This window comes from Panthera tigris, chromosome E3, assembly GCF_018350195.1.
Source record: "Panthera tigris isolate Pti1 chromosome E3, P.tigris_Pti1_mat1.1, whole genome shotgun sequence".
Lineage (NCBI taxonomy): Eukaryota > Metazoa > Chordata > Mammalia > Carnivora > Felidae > Panthera > Panthera tigris.
The window spans coordinates 34,592,100-34,597,451 of NC_056675.1; positions in this window are offsets into that span (position 1 = coordinate 34,592,100).

Genomic DNA, 5,352 nt, shown 5'->3' on the forward strand with positions numbered 1-5,352 from the left:
AGGTGCCCCGTTGTTGAAAATCATTTTTATTAAAAATTTTGATGATGTGGATCCACAGCCTCTAGCATTTGCTGTTTCTGTTGTGATTTCAGTGTTATTCTGATTTTTATTCCTTTGCATATGGCATACAGCCCCTTTCCCCACTTGTATCCCAACCTAAAGTCTTCTAGGGACCATCTTGTGTCTCAGATGTTCTGAAATTTCACTCTGATGCATCTTGGTGGGGAATTCCTTCTCTGTTTCTCTGTCTCTCTTCTTCCTTCCCTCCCTCTCTCCTTTTCTTTCTTCCTCAGCTTAAGAAGGACACACTTGATATGAAATCATACATCCTTCAGTTCTACAAAGTGTCTTTACTATTATTTTTGGACAGTTCCCTCCTGTTTTTATTTTCTGTTCCTTATTTCTGGAATATTTACTATGTGGACATTAGACTTTCATAAGATTTTTAAAAAATATACCTAAGTCAAATTGTCTTTTTGTTTTACATTGTAAAAATTCATTCTACTTTATTCACTAAATACTCTTGATTTTCAAAGAAATTTGCTATAATATCTCTTAATTGATTAAATTTAAAATTTATATCCAAGTTAGCATATAGTGCAACAATGATTTTAGGAGTAGATTCCAGTGGTTCATCCCCTATGTATAACACGCAGTGCTCATCCCAGCAACTGTCCTCCTTAATTCCCCTTACCCATTTAGCCCATCCCCTATACCACAGCCCCTCCAGCAACCCTCTGTTTGTTCTCTATATTTAAGAGTCTCTTATGTTTTGTCCTCCTCCCTGTTTTTATATTACTTTTGCTTTTTTTCAGCTTATTTACATTGACTCCCTATCACCTCCTTTTCTCTTGCTTTACAAATGCAGTGGCTTTTGTTTTGTTTTCCTGTTTTTTGGTGTTTTTTTTTTTAGGTGATGCATTTTAGGTTTTCTTGTAATTCTCTTCTTTTCCCTGGGTTATTTGCTCTTTCTTATTTCTGGGTCTCACTCTTCATTCTAAGGGCTTTTCTCTAATGACTGGTGGTCCTTGATGGACAGTTTATATATTTAGGAACACACTAAACATTTCTATGTGCATAGTGGGTAGAGAGTGACTGTTATCTGGTATGTTTCACTTTAAAATAATCATCCATTAAAAAAATTTTTTTTAAAAACCTATAAAAAGGGGGTGCCTGGGTGGCTCAGTCTGTTAAGCATCCAACTTCAGCTCAGGTCATGATCTCAAGGTTTGTAGGTTCAAGCCCCGCAATGGGCTCTGTGCTGACAGCTTGGAGCCTGGAGCCTGTTTCGGATTCTGTATCTTCCTCTCTCTCTCTCTCTCTGCCCCTCCCCTGGCTTGTGCTCTGTCTGTCTCTCTCTCAAAAAGTAAATAAACATTTAAAAATTAAAAAAATAATCATCCAGGGACGCCTGGGTGGCTCAGTCAATTAAGAGTCCAACTCTTGATTTTGGCTCAGGTCTTGACCTCACAGTTCATGGGTTCAGCCCTGTGTCAGGCTCTGCACTGATAGCATGGAGCCTGTTTGGGATTCTCTCCCTCCCTCTCTCTCTGCTTCTTCCCAGCTCATGTTGTCTCCTCTCTCAATCTCTCTCTCCCTCTCTCCAAATAAATAAATAAATAAATAAACTTAAGAAAATAATCATCCAACGTTGCATCCTTAACATCAAAGAACCCGAAGTGTTAATAATGGAGACCTAGAATTTGCCTCCCTGGGGCTCTCCAGAAATAACAGAGATAAAGCCTCCATTTCTCCTCCTGGGAATGTAAGTGCCTGGTCGCTGGCATTCTGGGCATAGAGAACCTCAACTTGGCCTCAAGTCCCGAGTCTTAGGCTCACGGTGACAATTTCTTCAGAAAATGAACCTGCAAGCTCTTGTGGGGGCCACGAGGGTCTAAGGAGGAAACCAGAGGATCTAAGTGTGCTGTAGGAAATCAGCTTCCTTTCAGCCTGGATCCTCACTCCTCCCAGTGGGGAGCACTCAGAGCTTCTGTAGGAGGAGATAGCTCCTCACATCTCATTCTTATGCCCCCTGCAACACGGCTTGTAACTTCCTCCATGTTTATTTCCCATCTCCTGTTGGAAATAGGAGAGTTCTATCCCATATTCTCTGTCCTTCCGGCTAATACCTTGTCCTATTCTGTCATTGGGTATGGTGGTGTGTTTTTTGTTTTTGTTTTTGTTTTGAGTGGAAAGAATAGGTGTGTATGCTCAATTGGCCATTTCCCCACAAATAACTTTTAAGTATTTATCTTTCATCTTAAGAGAACTCCCTTTGATGTGCCCATGTGAAGCAGGAATCGGCAATGGCGATGCCAGACTTGGGTCAGTGTGAGGTTTTCTCTGGCTCTTGGGTCACTTTGATAATGACACACAATCTCCTTCCACAAAGTCCTTTCTCCCCAAAAAAGGACACAGTCCCAGAAGACCAAGATTAGATTAGGACAAGGCAGCAGGCTTAATGAGACTGACTTTATCCGTCTTTTCTCTTTGTTCTTGAATAGCATGTTGAATGTTTGTTGGATGGGTGAATGAATCATTGAATAAAGGTCTTGCCTGTTTGAAATGGTAGATAAAGCACATAAAGAAATCAGAATCTTGCTTGGTAAAAATGATATTGAGAGTTGGCCTGTAAAAAAATAATGGAACCACTGTTTCCTTAATTCAATAGTAGTGGACATTTACTGTCATGTATTAAGTAATCTGCTAAATCCTAGAATTGTGATAGGTACTCTACTCACCAATGAATAAGATAAACAAGCTGAAAATTTTAACATAGTTTGGTGTGTAATATATGAGTATATATAGGCAGATATTTTTGTTTTGTATATATTTATGTAATAATGCACATATAATTAATATATATATATATCAATAGAGAATATACATATAAAGTTAAAAACAAAAATCCATAACCCCACCACTAAAGGCCCATGTCCGTTATTTTTAAATAAAAGTAAGAAATGAAAATGGAAGATTTAGAATAAAAAGTAAAGACTTCCTTTAACCCCTTCCTGTAGTCATTCTCAGTAATTACTGTCAACAGGAGTGAGTGAGTGAGTGAGTGAGTGAGTGAGTCTTTTTATAAAGAGTGTGTGCCTTCTTATAAAGAGACAGAAACATCCGATTCAGTGTTTTGAATCTCCTTTCCACTTAATAAATCTTAGAGATCCCATTCTTTTTAAATGACTACATACTATCTCATGCTTTATATGTAGCATATTTTAATTAATCTGCTTTAGACTAATTCCTTCCACATTTTTAGTACTGGAAAGCCATGTAATAAGCATTCTTGCAATTATGCTTTGCATCAGGTGGAAACCCAAGAGGAGTCAAGGGAATGACTTCAATGGCTTCTCCAGCTTGGCTTGGGATTTGGCATCCAGACCATATTCCTGTCTGCCTTGCTCCTGCACGGCAACTTAGCATAGGCAAGATTTAAGAGGTTGTCAAGATCCTACTTTCAGAGAACTCTGACTGCCCAGGATGGATATCCATTTACTTCCAAAGAAAGTTTTGCACCCGATCTCCCGAATTCTCTTCCAGTTTGGAGACAACAAAATCTCTTTAACATAATAAGATGGATCATTATCACCATCCTCTTTCTGCCTCCTGGGAATGATTCTTTCCAGGTCCATAATCCTCTTTTGGTTGAGAAGGGATGATGGCTTTCTTTACAACCAGATCAAGCAGAACCAACTCCTCTTGTGTGCTTGCATCACATTTATTCCTACATGTTTGAGAGGCTAAGGATATTTAGGACTTTCTCCACCTATAGCAGAGGGAGTAGGGTAGTAGAACATTCCTCTGTATGATCATGACTAGGCAGAGTCTATCCCGATGAGCCAGAATGAGATATAACAGCCTTGTGAATTGTTATGAAGGAGACAGTCCATGGTCAAAACCATGGAGCCAGGCATGAAGGGTGAGACAAAGCTGTAAGAAGACAGTAAGTAATGAAACTGGAAGCTGAGTATTTTGGGGAGTTTGTGGGGAAACAGTGCACCAGGGGGGCTACTTTGTGCAGCCAGGGTGTCTTGTTGGTGTAAAAAGGCTGGGTAAGCTTGGATGATTCCTTCTCGCATATCACGATTGCTGTTGAGGCTCTCAAGGTCAGGGGCTGCATTTTATTGATGTCAACGTCAGCACTCAGCAGAAGGGTCTGGCGCACAGTAGGTGCTGACGCCACAGGTGTTAAATGACAGCAGTGGTCCCAAACCTGGCTGTGCAGCAGAATCACTAGATTAAAACCAAACCCTGCATCCCCCCGGCTTTATTCTGGATTGAAATCAGAACCTCTAGGGGACACGTGTGAGACTCAGCTGTTTGGAGAAGATCCCTGGTAGGTTCTGAAGCACCCAGCCCTCCACTTACTACTCTGTGGTCTGGGGTGTGGAAGCCATCGTTTTACCTACACTATGGTTCTTTGTCCCAGCAGCGTCCTGTGAGTGGCCAATGTGGCACACTCCTTATGGAAGGACCGTGTCTTCAGACTGTTGCAGCCAGTTCCCTCTTTGTCAAGGACTGCAGGGGGATTTTTAACATTTTCCAGTGAAAGCTGGAGGGGTATTTTTTTTTTTCTTTCCCATGGATCCAGGCTTTGCACCGGCTGCAGGCTGGGTGTGCTTGGGTATTCCTCCCCAAAAGTCACGTTCCTTCTGAGATATTTACAATGGCAGAGATAATGGGTTATTGATGAACTAATCAGCTGGGATGGCCCCTGGTGAATTAGCTGTTGGCCACTGGCTGGCCTAGAATGAGGACCTATGCTAGGCTCAGCAGCATATTTAGGGGAAGGTCTAAATCATGTCCATCACTTCCTGTAACACCAGTGATCTCTGTTGAAGGCACTACCACAGGCAATTCCTCACAGGGGGAAAGCAACTTATTTAATTTATAGTTAATTGAAGGCTTAGAGCTTTAGGATCAGACAGATGAGGGCTTCACCTCCTGGTGATACCCCCCCTCCTTCCTGGCTGTGGAACAAATCCAAGTTACTCAGCATTTCTGGGGCACAGCTTTCTCACCTCTGGAATGATAGTCCTGTCCCCGACTTTTCAGCATTGCCGTAAACATACATGAAACGATGACTGTCGAGAACTTCACAGTTTACAAACCACTTTCACATTCACTATCCTGCTTCATTCCCCTAACAGTCCTACCAGGGATGTCTCGTCAGCTCATTTTTATATATAAATACACAAGGTTCAGAGAGTTTGAGTAGCTTACTCAAGAAACAACCCTTCCCTGGCACCCACTACATACACATTCTATAGATGAGGAAACGTTCAAGAGGTCACCTGATTTGCTCAAGGTCACCTTTATTGAAATCGACAGCTTAGGGGCGCCTGG